Below are 20,029 nucleotides of genomic sequence, written 5' to 3'. Positions count from 1 at the left end.
GCTCTTGTATGTGTCCATATATAAATTACCTCATCCGCTCTGATAATATTAAATCAAAACTAAAGATGTCAGATACCTACCTAGAACGACATGCTAATTCTAATCACCGATGCAGTTTTCAAAATGAGGTTCATTATGTTTGCCCTAATAAAGCCTCCCTCGACAGTTCCACTTACGTAAGCACGACATAATTTCCTCTCGCAATTGCCTCTCATTCATCCTCTCCACATGCGGAACCAGTGACCCCTGCTACTCAATAGGTCAGATCATGTAAAGGTTACTTTCTGTTTATTAATAACTAAGTTAGGGCAAAATTACGTTACATACAGGACGCAAGTGACTCTGCGTGCGTTAAGCTAAGTTGCGTCTGCATGGTCGTATTAAAATGAAAGTGGACATTTTTGACAATGAAAATGAAAGATATTTTTGGTAGGTACAAATACCTAGAATGTAGTCGTAAAAGTAATGAGAAAAACATGACTAATTAATTAATGGCAAGAATTAATCTTAAAAGTGCTGGCAGACTTTACTTACTTACTCATGATTGTCTCACCACTTCCTTCTAGGTACATATGTCAATACATTTCTTAAATCAGTGTATATTTTGTGTCTTCCTATTTTTCTAACCTGATCTATTTAAGTACATATACTTATATGACTTCTTTCTCATCTTGCTGCTCTGTTTTCAGAAACAGAATCCAATTGACGCAAAAATTATACGTGTGGATACTCTTAAGTTTGGCGACATCGTAATTAATGTTTTAATCAGGAATGATGCCGATTGTATTTCTGTAAACATAAAATCGCAATTGATGTGTGGTATTAATAAACTGTCACTAATCACATTTGCCCAAACTATAATAACCATACTTTTACCATAAAACCGTCATGTGGAATTGTAAAATAAAAATACTTTACATACATTTTCTAAAACAGTCTTGTTTCGTAAATAAAGATATCTTATTACTATAAGAAGTTAGAAACGCAGCTCAATGCCAAGGTAAGAAAATCGTTAATATTTAAATAGAAATATATAATACAAATATGAAAAATATTTCAATTTTCCCCGAAGGTTTGTAAATTCCATTCCAGCCTATGTTGTACATATCTACCCAAAAGTGAAACTATTAGCATTATGCTTAAATCATGTCACCTTCATAATCTAGACTCTAATCTAGTATTGCCTCTTTGATACTATCTATCATAGAGAAACTTCACCAAATATTAAGTATCTTGATGCGACAAGTGTACCCAGTACACCATAGTGTTAAACTGCCCTGCCCTCGGCCACTTATGAACTTTATATACAGCATTACGAACGTAGAAGCGTCCTTTTACTTCACTATTTAGCATTAAAAGTCCCAATATCACAAACAATTGATATGAAGTTAATTTCATGGCAAATTAAAATATTTCTTCATGTGTACAACGGCTGTAATGAATTCATCGGCTTTGTGTCTCTCGCCTAACTTACCACACAGGACAATAGCTAACAATATTAGACCGTGTATTGTGCGTTTACACTCCTTCGCAGCAATTACATATTCTTTTGTTTTTCTACAAACCATTCAACAAGGCCTTGGCAACACATTGAAACAGTAATTTCTTCCACACAAATATTCATTTGTTTCTATGTTTGTCTTCAAACTCGGCCAAATATATAAGGTAGGACATTTTTCATGTCAGTCAGTGCGAATTGAATAGTGTCAAACTGAACAAGTGAAATAAGTATTCACAACAAAACTTACAAAATGTCGAAGTCAATTTTGGTGAGTAGATAAGTGTTTTAGCTTCTTTTGGATGCATTTATTTAGTGTGTTTTGTGAACCTTTTAGGACTGATTGGTTATTACCACATTCCGCAATATCTTACACTTTCAAAAGTTTCCTATGAAAACACCAATAATGCAATAGAATTGTGGTACCAAATTTTCATTATGTTCTTTTGCAAAGCTGTAGTTGCATTTTAGAATTTTAGAAGGAATTTCATAACATATATTTTGATATATCTTTAGGTTAGCCAAATTGTACATACCTACAACTGTGCCATAACTTGAATAAAGATAACCATTCCAACATAACAAACCTGCAATTACTGTTACAGATCACAGTCCTGGCACTCGTAGCGTCTGTGTGTGCTAAGCCATACGTATACAGCTACAACTATGGTACACTGCCATACACGTCACTGCCCTACTCCCGAGCAGCATACACTACTGCAGATTTGTACAACCCTGCAGTAGCTCCACTGACTGCAGCCGCCGTCGCTCCATTATCTGCAGCTGCCGTCGCTCCATTGTCTGCAGCTGCCGTCGCTCCATTGCCGGCATCATACCCTGCATACTCTGCAGCTTACGGAGCCTACTCTGCACCCTCACTCTCCCAGCAATATCAGCTTATGGCTCCTCCTATAGCGTTGAAGAGTTAGCGTCCTTAATCAATCCTGCTACAGTCTACGCATCTCCTTACAATTATTTGTACAAATGATAAGTTCTTAAACAAACGACTATCGACTTGTGATTTTTTATTGAGATGATTGTTTTATAGCGTTCCGTTGATATCGATTTGATTTTGTTATATTATTATAAGTTGAGCTTTTAATGTGTCTTTTATTACTTGAACCCTATCACGGCACGTTGATTAGATTACTAAAACAAATTGGTCCATTTTGTACCAGACGCACTTCTGTCTTTATCGTATCCATAAGGTCAGTTTGTGCTAAAACTTACAACATTATAAGTCAGAGTTGTTAAAAACGGGAAGGCATAAAGAACAGGAAGAAACACAATACATGAAGTGATGAAGGACTAATAACTCCTATTACAGATTCAATTGAATATTTACATACACACTCATACATAGCCACTAAGCAGCCTACATTAGTTCCTCATAAGGTTAAAAAGCACATTCCTGTCCAATAACTTCCATTGTATTTTCCACATATAAAATTAAGTCCATTTAATTGAAAACAATCATAAATTCTTCAGTACAATTACATTATGGAAGTAATTGGTGATTGACTTTCAATAGAGTCGTCAAGCATTCAACAAGTGATCTGATACCGCAAATGCCTCGTAACTTAATTTTAATGTATTGTGCTCTGACGCGTGTAAGTAACTTATAATAATAACTTAGATACTTACAGAGTTGATAGTACCCTCGAATAATAGACATTTTTATATCATCTAGGTGGCTTGGATATCGAATTTATTGTTGTTCTTGAATGCCTGCCAAAATATTATTTGGTGTGATCTGAAAAACACTCCCATAGTAACCCTATCTCTGGATTTTAATTCATTAGGTAAATGTTTATAAGCTCTCAACATAATAAATTGTACTGAAACATAACAGCCGAATAAACTGTTTGGTACGCTCTTCCTTATGCACGATTTTGTTATCACTTAGATATACTTTGATTGATTGGTCATTTTATTTTGAAAATAATAGGCGGGTTTCATAAATGGCGTGTAAGTGCGAGGGAGATCTTTCGTTATGACATCTCCCCAGGTTATTTTGTTCTCCATGGACTTAGCTAACGAATGTTTTGACCAAAAACATACCTAGGTACTCACAGCTCTCTACAGTTAGTAGGGCAGTGGCAACAACTGGTCTAGTGAGTTGGTAGATGCGTAGCTCAGAGATAACTCCTGCCAAGGACAAGCCGGCGTGGTCGGTGCCATGCACTGCACTTAACGCACATAATTATTCATTATTCATACAAAATTAATTCAAAAGCGGTACATAGTTATGTACCGCTTTTGAATTAATTTATGGAAGTGCTATAAAGTTCTTGTTTATAATCTGAGTGCAGTTTGAATGTATGATCTATGATGATGATTTTATGATTGATAGTTTTATATTCATACAATTTTATAGTCGTACCATACAACATCTGTCACACAATAAGCTTATTCTCACAAAAATAATTATGGTTTTGGATAGATAGAACAAAAGCTTTTGTGTATAAATGTTTTCAACTTTGGACTCATAAGAATTAAGCACTTCTAACAAAGCATAGAAAACTTTCGATATGGAACAGTTTATTTTCCACCCAATTATCTCACTGCCCAGCTCGGGAAATGTGGCTCATCCTGCATTGATCCCATGATAACGATAGTCCCTGCTTATTTACTTAATTTGATACCTGATATATGATACAATAATAAACTACATCACCTAAGCACCTATTTTTAAATATACAGCGCCAACATTTTCTTCAAACGACATATGCCATAAATTACAATTAACCAGTTAACAGCTGACATTCAGACAACCGTAGCAATAAATTCGAATACAAATGAGTAGGTACTCATTCCTAGAACCTACCTAATTACCGGACGAGAAACAATTCCATTGACCTTTAAGAAAAAATTGAATGCAGCTACTCCGTGCGACGAATAAAAATATCTCATTCTTTAAATTCGTTCTAAAATTAACACCCTCACATAAAGTCGTCCTGGGAAGGTCAATGCTATTGCAATTGCAGGTTGCATAGTACAAGAGTATAAAATGGAATCGGCCCTCCGTAGGGCATCATTCACCCTGTGAACGAGACACACCCAGCAACATGTACAAACTGGTAAGCAAATACTTATTTTATTTAAATACTTTGTTTAAATGTTCTAAATCCAGATAATTAATAGAATAAAGAAATGTAGAACACTATTCAAGTGTAATTAAAAGTGTAGGACGTAACAATGAAAATTACTCTAGGTTATTCAAAATCAACGAATTAGGACCTAATCTTAAGTCCTAAAAGTTAACATTCTTGAATGTTAACTATTATTATTTATTTTTGTCTGAAACCTTAATAGAAGAACAAAATAGAATATTATTGTTTATGTAGAATATAGATATGTTATGAGTTACCTATGAGACAATGAGTACAAGTAATAAAATGTTGAATAAGTAACTTCTTAAAAGACGCACAGTCAATCAGTTTGCTTTAATTAGAAATTAATTTAATAAAACCTTTAATATAAGCACATAGAAAAGCAAGATTTTGAATTATTAATTCATATATGTGTAGCATATAAGTTATGTATGTTTGTATATAAGTAATAATAAATACGATAGGGTCGTACACGTCTAATATTTCAATCAGATCGATGTTTACACTAGTGTAATAAATATTTTTGTGGGTACTGGTATTTTTGAAGGATGGTGACTTCATGTTAGTACCTCAGAAAATATCCCTTATAGGCTGGATAGGGGAATAGTCAATGTCCACTGTCATTAAAGAGTGTTGCTATCTCTCACAATTTCATTTCACATTATTAATGGGTTACTGCTTCAAGTGCATGTGCTTCCCACAGTTTCTGTGTTCTTCCACAGAATTAAAGTTTTTTCTAAAATCAACAATCATTTATTCAACCTTGGCTGCAAGTTTAACCTATCATCCGTCAATACCATAGAGTATCTTTAAAACTACCAGAGATATAATTCGATGAACAATTAACCTATATTTCCAGTTATCTTTCCTCGTGATCCTGGCGGTTGCGTTCGCTGCGCCCGCGCCGGAGCCCGGAGCGGCCATCTTGACTCCTGCCGTGTACCGAGCCCCGTTGACGTACGCCCCAGCGCTGGGCTATGCGGCCCTCCCGCTGCGGGCTTACCCTCCAATACAGCGCCCCATACCTCGCCTCTTACCCGCAGCACCCATCGCCTACAGCAAGTATTACTAAGCTGGACGACTAAGGAGGTTCAAGTATTGGCAGTGATCCGTTTGGTACCTAAGTAATGCGCAATAAAATCGTTCCGCCTACTACCTATTTTGTTTTTATTAGTGATCTTTACCAGAATTCTTTGCCTACATAAGGCAGGTAGATAAAGATTCTTTCTAGTTTTAAATATGATACCTAGATCAATTAGATTGAACCTATTTGTTTGCCTATCTAAGAGCTTTCAAGCCCTCATATCTCTTTAAAATGTGATCTTCAGAGTGCAATGAAATGGAAAATAGAAAGTTACGACAATATTTATTTTATGCCATATTAATTGGAAGGCTTACTTTTGGAGGAATCTTTATTTTGGCTAGTTATATGATGAAGTATTACGCAAGAACACATAATGGAGTGTGTTCTTATTGAGATTGGCGTTCGAAGGTATGACAGTGGCAGGCACAAATACCTGCCGCTGACATTGAGCTCACGTAACCCCTGCAGTCTCAATTGTGTTATCATATTGAACCAAATATTCGTACATAATATTTAATATCAACTCTATAATAAACTGAAGTAGCAACTTTTGTAACTGTATATAATGAAAGGAACTTTTTCCGATACTTCGTGGTTTTGATGTAAACAACAATCTAATAATAGAATTATCGATATTGTTGTGAATACCGGGTATTTTATTTATATATGGGCCATTCGATGAATTTTGAAGTAGGAATATTGAAGCGAGGTTGTATCAACACTCTGTATCCTGAGCACCAATGTTAATAATTCTACTAGAAAAATCTTTCAGAAGTAACTAAGACACTTATTTGAATTAAAAATGTCACACGACACAAAACCTATAATAAAAATCCAAATGCTTAATCCGTCTCACATACGAAATAGGCTCAATAAAAACAAATAAATTGGTTATCGCATCAATTTGACAGCTGTCAAAAACACAGAGCTTCCGCGCATGTGAGCGTGTATACGTGGGCTGCATGCAAGCGACATTCAATGAAACAAAAACAGTTTGCCATAAAAACTTATATTAAAACATGATCAAACATTTGGTCGGTGTCATTGAGCAAGTAGGTAAATCTGGTGAATCTGGTTTAGCGGACGTAGTATGCTGCTCCGTAGGGTAGGCAGCGGCGGCATAGGGAGCAGAATAGGCGACGGGGCGGAGTAGGCGTAGGGTACGCAGCAGCTCCGGCGGCGTAGGTCACCACCTGGGGCTCAGGCTTAGGGTTGGCGAAAGCCACGGCCAACACGGCGAAGAGGGCGAACTGCAAAAAGATATAACATCATTAGACTGAATAAATAAAAATATGAGGATGTCCTATTGGAATTACGAAATATCACGCAAACTATACTGAATTACTGAATGCAGGGACGTCATTCACATTTTCAAAACAAAAACATGATTTTGAAATAGAATAAAATACAAACATCTGAATTGAGAACCTCCTAACCTTTTGGGAAGTTGGTTTAAAATAGCTGATATTTAATACAAATATTCTGTAAAAATTGACCGAGAATGCTTTCCAAACTCAATTAAACTAGTAGGGATCGCCAGATACTAAAATGCATTTTGTTTTTAGTGCGATAATATAAAACTATCTGATGAAATTGCCAAGGGTCCCTGAAAGTGGGCGACATTGGCGAGTAAATGACCCTTACCCTTGTTACGCTTATGTTATATCTCGCTAACAAGATAAACGACACTAAAATATTTACCCGAATTGTGTTTCCTAATAACTCGGCCGACCTTTTATAAGTTTATTTGAAGATAAAATGGCAACGTGGGAAAATTGCCATCTTGAAAGCCATGAGCTTAACGGGGTCAAGAGAAGCTATAAATTTTGCTTATTATTTTATAAAATGTTATTGTTATGTCATTAAACTATTGAATTTTCATTATAAATATACTCAAATTTTAATTTCATTACTTTATTTTTTTAGGAGTTGACAATAATGCATATTATGCACATTTATGTATTTACTAAGGAGATGTTTCGAAAAAACTTGATCTAATTTACAAAATCGGACCCAAAATCAAAGGGTATGTTTGTAATCACGCGCCCACATGGGCAATCGGATTTTTAATTTGTTCAGGAATAAAACCGAAAACCTAGCTCCTCAGTGTCTACATGCGAAAATCAGTCTTAAATTAAAATACAATTAATAATTATATTAACCAACTCACCAGTCTGAAGAACATGGTTGTAGAGTTACTTGGGATTGTTGTCACAAGTGATACTGTTTGCCGATCCGTCCCGGCTTATATACAGACCTCACCGACCACGCCTTGATTACTTGTCGTCAGATAAAAAGTGTCCTTGATCTTCAGTGTAACGTATGAAGCTAGTACCTGCCCCATATACTGATATACATCGGGTATCGACATCCGCGTTAGGCGGCAACCATCTCTGTCAGTCCTGTTCCTAAGACATATAGGTACCTACATTGTTGTTGTCACCTTGTCTGTTATTAATAATCATAAATACTGTAGGTATGAGCTTGAACTTGCTAATCGATTCAATTTACAACAGTCATTTAAAACAATCCGCATTTGTATTTTAATTTCTAATCTAATTGGATTAAGCGGTGTGTTAGTGGTGCTATGAGATATTTATTTTTATACAACATCTCATCTGGCTGTAATGTTTATTTACATGTACAATCACGATTATTTTTACTGATTTTCAGGAGTTTTATTTAATACAGACCTATTACAGGTCTTTACGTAACTTCAATACCTAGGTGCATTTTTTCAATGAATGTTTCTCATGGAGAAGAACCGGCAAGAAACTACATATACATTTTTCACCATTATATTTGGGGTACAATTTAAATGGTCCTTAAATAAAAGACTATTATAATCATAACATAATTAAGTAATATATTGCATGAAATTAACATAAAGGTACATCACATATTTAGGCGTAGACATTGGGGCATTATATATTTCAGTAGTAACCGTAGCCGTAGCTGAAGGGGAGACCCGTAGTTGTTGTAGGAGCTGTAGCCTACGGGGTTGGAGTAGCCGGAGTACCCGTAGTAGCCGGGGTAAGAGGACCCGTAGCCCCGTAGCTACCGTAGCTTCCGTAGGGAGAGTACAGCTGAGGCCTTGCCAGAGCCAGGGCTAGCACGGCGAATAAGATCATCTGGGAAGAAAAATAACCACTATTGTTGTAATACACAGGTGGAAAACAGCCGGTTTGTAATTGCGGTAATTTTTTTTCATCTTAATGCATCATTTATCGTCGTCCAGCCATTCTTTCATGAAATCGTGTAAGACAAACTAAATACGGAACGCATTCTGACAATGATTAGGAATGAAGTAACTTCTATGGTTACATGGCTCGTTAAATGTATCATGGGGTGACTTTAGACTTCTCTAAGTTTATTGCGACCAACTTTTAATGGAGCTTTCTCATTCTGGTAGGCAACAAATGATACCTACTGTATTTCGTTCCCAGTATATAAATCATTACTATACAATAAACCTCCAAAATTAATTAGCCGTGTTAACTTTACTGGGGTCAACGACCCAGTATATCAAGAGCCAGGTGGTCATAATGGCAGTGGATAGCCTGCGAAATAAAGTGGCTTTTAATCGACAAAGTTGGCCAAAACCGAGCGCCCTGTATTACTTACAATGAGCTAAAGCTCCACTCTCATAAACACACTTCTATAGGCAGACGTAATAAGTACCTATGCGATTAATCTAGTAATAAAAAATATATATATATTTTCGGCCAATGTAAGCGCTAAGCCGATAGCGTCCTGTTTAGATCATAAAAAATAGGTATGAGAGAATTTATCAGATATATATAGTATGTCACACGTTTATTAGTACAATTTAGACTGAATAAAATTTAATTAACGAGGTATTAAAAAAACTACACTTGTAAAGAAGTAACACATATAAGGCAGATTTACGTATTATGAAATTTACCCAAAGCAATACGGATCAGACCAAATCATAGATTGATTAAGTGACATTATAAGTACATTTTATATAACATCCAATAAATTGAACAAAATGTGATACCCCGGACATCAAAGCTTGAGTTGTTTTGTCGTAAGCATAATCATAACACTGTTACATAACAATGATTAACGCCTTATTACGGGGGCGGATGCGTATCTATTTATAGACTCAATATGAATTATGTGAAAGATAAACAAAAAATATTACTAGGATCGTTAACAAAACACATCAGTAGAGAATGATCTCGATTGTTCTAATTTAAGACCTAGTAATTTAAGTCTATTATCCTACATTTCCAAACAAAACTGGGAACCTAACATTCAATAATAACTTAAAATACTCAAGTCCAAAACTACTAAAACTCTACTCACCAGTTTGGCAAACATTTTGTTGTAAGTTTTATTTATTTAAATGGGATAGTCCAGAGAGCTCCCGGTACACTGTCTTACTTAAACACTCGTACTGTTTTTATTTCAACCTCCTGGACATTTTATAGTGTCAATTGTCCTTGGACACTCAAACAATAACGGAAAACCTATACTTACAAACGATTCTGTTGGGAATCAATGTAAATTATGAGCACAGACAAAGCGTAGTGAGGACGCGCTCTACATCACCAAGTAGGCCGCCTTTGTTTATACAAAAGTACGCCACGAATTTTAAAAGAATAAATTACTTTTATTACTTTTAGAGCACACTGGCCAGACGCAATTTAAAACCCCACAAACATTTGCCTATTCCTCTATGTCTAATACATACCTACTCGTATACAAACTTTGCGTTTGCCATACATCAAGCATTCAAAGATACGGATTAACAATACGGTCGCCTTACAAGGCGAGTCAGGATGTAGATTTTCAAAAGAACTAGAAGATCATCGACCTCAGCGATCGCCCTTGCTCTGCGATGACAGTTTTCATCCTGACAAAATCGATCATTGTTTAAAGATCAAGGCTAATATTTTGTTATATAAGCTTCGCATTATTAGAGCTTTGTATGATTCAGTACGCTGCATCGCTCTATCAACATGTTCGCTAAAATCGTAAGTATACTGCTTTAGTATCTTATCATCAAAAACTTAATATGTTCATCCATATTTTACCCATAATGTATTAGTCCCCATATCATAAGTATCACTCGCCAGAAGTTATCATATTAACAAAGATCAGATACAAATCCAGTCATAGACTGAAAAACAAAAAGTACAGGCAACCCGGTTACAATATACGTAGCTGTCCCCAAAACCAATAATGACGTCATCTAAGGTGTCATCTCCGGTGATTTTAAATAGAACTTCATTTTTACGTTGCCTGAAATGGGGCAAAACTTTTTGTCTAAAACAATTAAACTTATAACGGGCTGAAACTTAGCTCCTTCTAAAGGTCAGGAGATGCGTCGATATGATGTCACGATATTCAAGATGATCTTTTGTAAATGTAGACCTTAATTCGATGGTTAAATTTACTTTTGATCCAAGTTTTGATCGATCAAAAGTAAAGCTTTTGAACTCTAGTGGTCATTTTACTCATTTAATCTGTGTGCCATGTAATAACTACATGTAATGTCATTTGTTTTGAAGTTTTCAATATGTAAAAAGCTTATTAACTTAACGTATTTACACATTTTAAAGTATCTTAGCTAATATTCCTTCACAATTTGTTTATAGTTCGCTCTCTTCGCTCTGTTGGCGGTGGCCTTCGCTGCGCCCAGCCCCAACCCCAAGCCCCAAGTGCTGGCCTACTCCGCTGGACTTGACTACGGCTACATCCCTTCTGCTGGCGTGGTTCCCTCAGTCTACTCAGCTTACTCCCCGTCGCCTACTCCGCATACCCGGCTGCTCCTACCGTCTACGTTCGGTGAAGACTTTGACCTGCATACTACAAGCTTCAGACCACTATTCAATTCAAACATGGATCCAACCGATTGTAATGCAATAATTTCAAGCAAATAAAACTCAATCAAACAAGTATTAGTTTGACTTACTAACCTTCGTAAGACCAATGATGCCACATGTGGAAGACACATGGAAAGTCTATTGACTTTTACGCACGAGTGGAAGTTAACGTAAGTTCATAATTTATGTGCATAGTCTTGTTAGATAGTCACTTGTCTTATATGCGCAGCTGTATACTTCATAACTTCATTAATGTGGTTATGAAATATACTAAAATGTGGTTATGAAATGTACTAAAAGCTAATATGATTTGACTATTCGAGATGATTTTCAAAATACTATTGGATGCTACAAGATTATTTTTCGAACTGACACTAAACCTTGCTCTCACGCAAGCCTAAAAACTGTGGCTCAGAAATAAATATACATACCTAAGTAAGTATTTGCTTATGTCCGACACTAAATATTACATGAAAAGAACCTATTCGTCATATAAATAGTGAGTACAACTAAAATCTGGGACAACGCTTGTACAAAGAATACAATTACCATATCATCAGAGTCTGAACTCGTTAATAGGTACTGATTTTATTTACATTCGAACACTTTCGCTGATGTTCCCTAGGCGACAGGAATTTAAGTCTTTTAATTACTAGGTACTACGTGACCAGTATATCTTGACACTCCATAGAGGTTTTGTTCACAAAGGCCGAATTGAATAGTTCGTCAATACTTCTACTTCATCTTTTGCTCTTTACATTATGGTCCAACTTTTACTGGACATTTGAAGGCACTTGTATTAAGTCTTACCACCTGATTTTAATATTATGCATATACAATACGATTTTTACATAACAAATACGCAATATACGCGCTATGCAACAAAGTATAATGGTAATTGCAGCCGTTTATGTAGTTATTCAAATACTTTATGATTTAACCATTAATTGGTTAACATACCTATATCGTGTTCAGACGTGCGTATCATGACTAGATATTATAAAAATAAATACTAGATAATTTTTACGAAGCCAGTTTTCAATGTTTTAATTACAGTTGTAATTATTTACTCTTCATTGTTTTCTCGACAGTGTAGGGCACCCAGGTTAGATTTTCCTATCCCGATCGAATTTCCGGCCCACCGCATCAAGCTATGAGAGTAAAGGAATAGTGAGTGCCCCTGCCTCTTATAAGTTGGCTATTCTCCTTATAAGAGAACAGCCGCCGTAGCCGATAATCGGCTAGCACAACATCATCATTATCATCCTGATCAATGTGTTCTGCTTGAAAACTTTTTCATTCGATTTGTTGAGGTTCATATTATGTTTGCTTGTCATATTAAAGGAGACTGTTCAAGTAACCTGCTATGCAAATACTTACACTCTATACAATTTATTATTGCCCTCTATTTAATAGCTTTGTTGACAAGAATAATTTCCTATTTATACAATAGAACTTGAAGTAGGAATTTATTAAAATCTTATGATTTCATATAAGGTTACCATTGAAGGGCGGACACACTCTATAGATAAACTTAATAATTAAAATACGGTTTCTCTTTTAACGTATTAAAAGTCTCACCTTTCCTAGTACCTACTTAAACGCGGTTTAACAACATTGTTCGTATATCACAAACAATACAATTAGGTGTCGTCGTTAAACTGTCTTGTGGTACCAGGGGATCAAGCAAAGTACACGTAACATGTATAAGGAGTTAGGAAGCACACACAATACAACCTTGAACTTTAAATACAATGATAATGTACGCACTTCCCGATGACAGCGTAACGGCGAGCTTACATCCATTGTGCCAACTGATGTCATAACTCGCCATTGTTCACAAACATGACCAGTGTGGTCCGAGCCTAAATTGGGATGTATGACTAATGGCCCTGTACTAGAATTGTTTGGGCCGATGTTATGAAGCTAATCTAATTTAAAATGTGTTGATCAAAAATTGCTAATTGATACCTTACTTGCATGAAAAGGTTTATAAGCTTAGATAATAATTCTCTCAGAACTACATGTCTTGATTTTACTTGGGCGTCAGAGTTATTTTTATCTTCTAGTTACATAAATATTGATAGTCATACCTATAGGTACAAATTATGATTAGAAATAGATCAACCAAAAGTAGAATAAAAGTTATAAAAGCTTGATTTGATTATTATATCAAATCATCGAGCCAATTACTACCGCAACTGCAATAAAATGTATCCTATAATTTACAATACAACGAGATAGGTATACTTAATTGTAATCAAATATTCAACATCAAAATTATCGCGTTTTTGTCATAGTCATATTTACATATGCCGAACACAGTTCGCAAAAACAATGTAAGTATCTGAATTGTTATTGGATCAAATTGCTAGTTCGGAGCAAAAATTTTATCACATTTGTCTTATGGTGACTTTTATGAACCGGACTTTAGCTAGAACATTTGTTAGTATTGCGCAATCCATCTGTGAGCTGCACTTTATCTTCCGATCGAGCTGGTGACTCTTCGAATGTCAATAGGAGTGTGGGACGCGCTGGCATGCTAAGCTATCGATCACTGCAGATCAGCTGGAAGTATAGAACAGTGAACAATAATGTACCTACGTAAGAGCATGCACATACAATAAAGTACTTAACGACTAAAGACCTGTATAGGCTATGAACTTTGTATAAATAATTAGAAGCATTCAATTAGACTGAACCAGTTAATGACTAACATCTTTTAACGTAAACAATAGGTTTTAAATAAATCAATATAATTGTACAAAGGTATATTATGTTGTTGAAACCTAGTAGATGACGACATTGTTATTTGAAGCAAGAAAAATAGGCAAGTGATCTATATCAGGTAACATTAAACACAACAATCTGTTCGCGACAGACGCATCCGTGCGCCGCGAGTGCAAAATCATAATGCCTGAGTGTTCGTGTATGCGCGTAACTATTTATACTCTAACAATTTTGTGATGAGGGTAATGAGCAAAAGTGCCGTGAGCCGCGCCAAGGTATGTTTTCACGCGCACCCTCCTTCTAAATTGTTATAGAATTCTGTTCAGATTTTGATAGTGCTTTAATTTGTAAATTATAGTGTTTTTTGATGCCAAATTGTAATAGTTTTGTAGCGGTAACCTTAACCTACCTAATTATGTATAATTAACCTAATAGTTCTGCCGTTTAAGGCCTGATTTACCCATGTAAACATTTCTTGATAGCAAAAATCCTAGACTTTCATTAGTGAAATAGTGTTTAACTGAAAGCCTAGGTCCCATTGTATAGAAAATAACTTGATTTATAGAAATATTGTTAATAGTTTAAGTTATAGAACAATAAATAATGTTTGTGTTTTGACTTTCATTTCACATGCAAATAAACAATACTAGGGCTTAGGTCACATTGTTAGGATTACTATCGCCAGATAGCCCATGAAATGCCCTAACACACACTACCTTTCGTATTGAGATAACCCCCATAGTTTGTTTTTTATCTCAAGATAGTCTCCACCTAAGGGCCGATTTCACATAGTTTTTTATAGTTATTCGGTTATAGTATTTCAGCCCTTAAGGTATGCAGGGTGTGTGTGGTATAGTTCAGTAGCGCACGTCATGGGGCGTCTGACGCTATGTGTCCTGCAATGATATCATGTACCAATTGTTTGTAATACGGCTGTTAAATTGAAAGGTCAATAAAACTGAGTTGGTCGGAGGGACGAGAAATCGAGGTGCTCGTCACGGTAAAGTTTCGAGCTCATCGGTGCGCAAGCGCCGCCGTACAAATCGTAGTCATCGGTATAGATTTTGATAGTATAATAACAAGTAAATAGTAAATAGTGTAATTATAGTATGGTAAGTACGTCGAAGCTCGTCCCTTCAAGACTCCTGAAAATATATGAAGACTTATTATTTCACCGGCATCCCTGAACCTATAGCAGCAGAAGAGTCTAAAACCCGTCTAAACGTATTCTTGTTTCTGAAATTCCTGTTTCTCGCCACATCGTAAATACAGTCCACTCGCCCAGACGTCCAAGAACCAGCGACCGACGGGGCGTCAACGTCTCGAAGCCACCCCATAGTACCTGCTTCTGAGCTACGTCCGTCCCGCACATCCGTTTGGTCCTTGCGACCCGGATCGCCTGGGAAGCGAGCCAGGAACTTCAGCTGAAGATACTGAAGAGTTGTAAACAGCAAGTATGCCTGTGACAAGATCGCAAGGAAGAGCCGCTCAAGCCTGGATCATCGACGCCAGACCGGGCCGCCGCACACCCCCCATCGTGCACGACCAGCCGCCGTTCTCCAACCACCACCGAGGGAGTGAGCAGCCCCCCCGAGGGGGTGAAGACCCACCCTGCCCCGCAGCTGAGAGGGAAGTGAGGCGCCGCCCTGCCCCCTGCCCCGCGAGGGGTGAAGAGCGACCAGCGCCGTCGTCGTTGATGCAGACTGAAGCGTCGTCATCACTGAGGCCGCCTGGAACCAGTGCTGAAGAATATAGTTCAGGAGGAACACTGAAGGCTTGCGACAAGACATACAACCGAGCTGTACCGTTGACTACCCGGGTTGACGCCCGTACCGAACTTAAGGCACCGTCGCACAGATCGACGGCATCAAATAGAAAAATTAGAAATGCGCGTGAAGACTTATTGAAGATTAAGTTGGAGCTAGCGCAAATAGCACTTCAGAGGGCCGAGGAAGAATCGGACGACGATTATATGGATGATAGAAATTCCAATGAAGAGTACATCCGTTCCTGGTTGGAGGAAGCTCCGGAACCAGACCCGCAGGACGCCGCCGCTGAGGGAGGACATAGACCACCAGATACCCTGGACCTACCCGAGCCCTCCGCGGTTATAGTGAATCCGGTCCTGCGAGGAATAAGTACTGCTCCTGGAAGAGACGCCGCCGCCGAGGGAGGACATAGACTGCGGGTACCCTGGACAAGCCAGAGCCCCCTCGAAGACCATAGATACTGAAGCCCTTCCATCAATGAAGAAACCAGTTGAAGATACCGCAGGGGTGAAGGGCTCCGTCCGTTTATCACGGAGCTCACCTCCGCCATCGCATCGCTAGCCGGCAATAGAAGCGAAGAGAAACCGGTGTACCACAACCCTGCTGCATCGAAAGTCATCATGACGCTGCCGAACTTTAGTGGATTGCATACAGAATGGCTATCGTTCCGCGCCATCTATGAGACAACGCGACCATATTTCAACGATGTGGAAAATACGGCGAGGCTGAGAAGAAGCCTGCGAGGAAGAGCGCTTGACACAGTTAGTTCCGAGCTTATCGGCAACGCCAGGCCGGATGACATCATGAAGGAGTTGGAGCTTCAGTTTGGCCGCCCGATTCAATAGCGCAGGCGGAGACAGACAGACTGCGCGGGCTGCCACGCTGCGGAGAAGCACCGAAGGACATCTGCACTTTCGCCAGCCGTGTACGAAGTGGCATCGTCACACTGCGAGCGCTGAAAAAGGAACACTACCTCATGAACGCCGAGCTTATGCGCATCCTCACAGAGAAGCTGCCGAACTCGCTACGTGTACAGTGGTACAAGACATATACTGAGAAGTACCAGTCGACGCCGGACTTGAGTCTCTTCAGCGACTTCATCACCGAACAAGCACGCTACTGCAGCGCGTTTGCACCGCCTGAAAACATCAGTGAAGCTACTGGACTTAGACGTGTGACGCAGAGAACACACACCACTATAGACAAGAAGCCCGCATCGAAGTGCCGCATCTGCGAGATGGATGGTCACCGATCGCTAGACTGCCACAAGTTCGTGAAGGCTTCTGCGGACAAGAAGTGGGAACTAGCCAAGCAGCACAACATGTGCTTCCGCTGCCTCCGCCATCGTCAGCACGGACACAGATGTCAGAAGAAGAGATGTGGAATCGAGGGCTGCACAGCATCACACCATCATCTGCTTCACTACAAGAAGAAGGCGAGCACTACTGAAGTTGCACAAGAAGCGCAAGAAATAGTCGCAAGTTCACGCAACCACACAAATCAAGCGTTCCTGAAAATCGTTCCGGTGCAACTGTCCGGACCGGCGGGAGAAGTGCGCACCTACGCACTGCTGGATGACGGCTCAACCGTGTCACTGATTGACGAAGAGCTGGCAGACATGATCGGTGCAGAGGGACCAGTCGAGCCGATGAAAATAGGCGCCATCAGCGACGTGACTATCGACACGCCCACGTCGAAGAGAGTTGACCTCACGCTATCGACCTGCCATAGGAAGAAGATACCCTTCAGGGCGCGCACCATACCACGCCTGCACCTGTCGCCGCAGTCAATCAGCAAGGATGACATCGCTGACTGCAAGCACCTGTTTGACCTAGCAGATCAGCTGACGTATAACGCAGGGACGCCGAAGATTATCATCGGGCAAGACAACTGGCATCTGCTCCTAGCAACAGACATCAGAAGAGGGCCCCAGCATCAGCCGATAGCATCGTTAACTCCTTTGGGCTGGGTGCTGCATGGTGCCCGCACTAGGACACAGGAACAGCAGGTGCACTACGTCAATCAACTGAATAGCGCCGAGGAAAACATAGACAAGCCATTCGTCGCACATCGCTTGGCCGCCATAGAGGAAAATAGCAGAGTCGAAGAGTGGCGCTGGGTGCCTACAAAAGTAACATAGCCGACGCCGCCACCCGCGACGTCCCGACGCATTTTCACACCGACCACGAGTGGTACTGCGGCCCTAAGTTCCTCTACGACGACCCATCGACATGGCCGACCGAGTCACCAGCTGACAGTCAACCGACAGGCGAGGAAAAAACAATCACGCTCATACAAGCGGGCGCAGCAAACCTCATAGACGTCGTTCCCGACCCCGCTCGATTTTCAAGATGGGAACGATTGCTGCGCGCCACAGCCAGAGTACTACAGTTTATATCGTTATGTAGAAAACAACATATAGAAAAACGTTCTACAAACGAACAAAGAAAACAAAGAAAACGATCCTGATTGGTCGAGAGCGGTGCGAGCGCCCCGCGCGCCTGCCGAAGCGCGCGCCCAAATATACACACGCAAGTTTATTATATTGGACGCGACATACATTCAAAGAGCAGAGAAGCTGTTAGTTCGTGTGGTGCAACAAGAAGCCTTTAAACAAGAAATAGCCAGTCTCGAGAGTAACGAAACAGTCGCAAGTAGTAGCCGACTGTACCCGCTGCGCATAGAACTAAACGACGGAGTTATAGTACTGCGAAGCCGCATAGCTGCTGTAGACAAAGTCGCTAAAAGCGTGAAGAGTCCGCCTGTGTTAGACGGCGATCACCGTATTACACAGCTATATATAGATTGGACACACCGTAGCCTACAACACAGCGGCACCGAGCTCGTCGTGAATGAGGTCAGACAGCACTACTGGATTGTGCGCCTGCGCCCGACAGTCAAGCAAGTCATCGCGCGCTGCCTGCACTGCCGCATACGTCGCGCGCGCGCGCCGACGCCGGCAACCGGCGACCACCCGAAGACACGCCTAGCTCATCACCGCAGGCCGTTCACATACACCGGGCTTGATTATTTCGGCCCGCTGTCAGTCACCGTCGGTCGTCAGCATCATAAGCGATACGTGGCGCTGTTCACGTGTCTCACAACAAGGGCAGTTCACCTCGAGATCGCGCACAGCCTCAGCGCGGACTCAGCTGTGTTGGCGCTGCGCAGGTTCGCAGCGACGCGGCTGTCCCACCGAAATCTACTCCGACAACGGCACCAACATGCACGGTGCTGACCGTGAGCTGCGTGAGGCCTGGCAGGAGGAGGCCAGCCGACGCGGCATCGCCTGGCGCTTCATCACGCCTTCCGCGCCTTTCATGGGAGGCGCCTGGGAGCGCTTAGTGCGGTGCGTTAAGACCGCGCTAGGCGCCACGCTGCACGAGCGCCACCCACGCGAGGAGGTCCTCGCGACGCTGCTCTGCGAGGTCGAGTACGTCGTCAACAGCCGGCCGCTCACCCACGTATCCGTGAGCGGCGACGACGACGAGTCCATCACACCGAACCATTTCCTGCTGGGCGGCTCGGCACGCCTGCCGAGCCCGGCACGTTCGACGAGCGAGACATCGACAGCAAGAAGCACTGGCGGCGCGCCCAGATACTCGCCGACATGTTCTGGCGCCGCTGGGTGCGCGAGTACCTGCCCGAGCTGCAATACCGGCGGGAGCCGCACGCCCGCGGCCCCGCGCTGCAGCTGGGCGACCCCGTCCTCATCGCCGACGGCAACCTGCCTCGCAACACTTGGCCGCGAGGCCGGGTTGTGGCCGTCTACCCGGGCGCTGATGGTGAAGTTCGGACCGCTGACGTGCGCACCGCAGGTGGCATACCAAAGCGTCCGACGAAGAAATCGTGCCGCTGCCTAAGTAACCGGTGCGGCATCACCGGCGTCGCGGCGCCCTCGCGCTATCGCCGCGCCGTCGCTCACCGGAGATGCGGCATCGCTGCGAGCCAGAGCTACGAGTCGTCGCTGCGGGTCATCG

General features: G+C 40.7%; 4 long non-coding RNA genes and 1 other non-coding gene across 5 annotated transcripts; 3 read left to right on the top strand and 2 right to left on the bottom strand.

Moving 5' to 3' along the window:
- Positions 1 to 1,381: 1,381 nt before the first annotated feature.
- On the top strand, positions 1,382 to 2,600 carry LOC110370139 (uncharacterized). The gene is made up of 2 exons (XR_010276964.1): positions 1,382 to 1,769; positions 2,104 to 2,600. It is a non-coding gene; the product is annotated as an uncharacterized LOC110370139 (transcript).
- Positions 2,601 to 4,508: 1,908 nt separating this feature from the next.
- LOC135117469 (uncharacterized) lies at positions 4,509 to 5,766 on the top strand. The gene is made up of 2 exons (XR_010276929.1): positions 4,509 to 4,578; positions 5,471 to 5,766. It is a non-coding gene; the product is annotated as an uncharacterized LOC135117469 (long non-coding RNA).
- Positions 5,767 to 6,688: 922 nt separating this feature from the next.
- Positions 6,689 to 8,172, bottom strand: LOC110370222 (uncharacterized). The gene is made up of 2 exons (XR_007512231.2): positions 7,866 to 8,172; positions 6,689 to 6,945 (listed from the first exon to the last, which is right to left on the bottom strand). It is a non-coding gene; the product is annotated as an uncharacterized LOC110370222 (long non-coding RNA).
- Positions 8,173 to 8,535: 363 nt separating this feature from the next.
- LOC135117463 (uncharacterized) lies at positions 8,536 to 10,173 on the bottom strand. Its single transcript, XR_010276925.1, has 2 exons — positions 10,028 to 10,173; positions 8,536 to 8,826 (listed from the first exon to the last, which is right to left on the bottom strand). It is a non-coding gene; the product is annotated as an uncharacterized LOC135117463 (long non-coding RNA).
- Positions 10,174 to 10,426: 253 nt separating this feature from the next.
- Positions 10,427 to 11,622, top strand: LOC110370116 (uncharacterized). The gene is made up of 2 exons (XR_002429229.3): positions 10,427 to 10,698; positions 11,323 to 11,622. It is a non-coding gene; the product is annotated as an uncharacterized LOC110370116 (long non-coding RNA).
- The last annotated feature ends 8,407 nt before the right edge of the window (positions 11,623 to 20,029 follow it).

Source organism: Helicoverpa armigera, chromosome 11 (assembly GCF_030705265.1).
Source record: "Helicoverpa armigera isolate CAAS_96S chromosome 11, ASM3070526v1, whole genome shotgun sequence".
NCBI classification, from domain to species: Eukaryota; Metazoa; Arthropoda; class Insecta; order Lepidoptera; family Noctuidae; genus Helicoverpa; species Helicoverpa armigera.
This window is presented reverse-complemented; position numbering and strand designations above follow the sequence as displayed.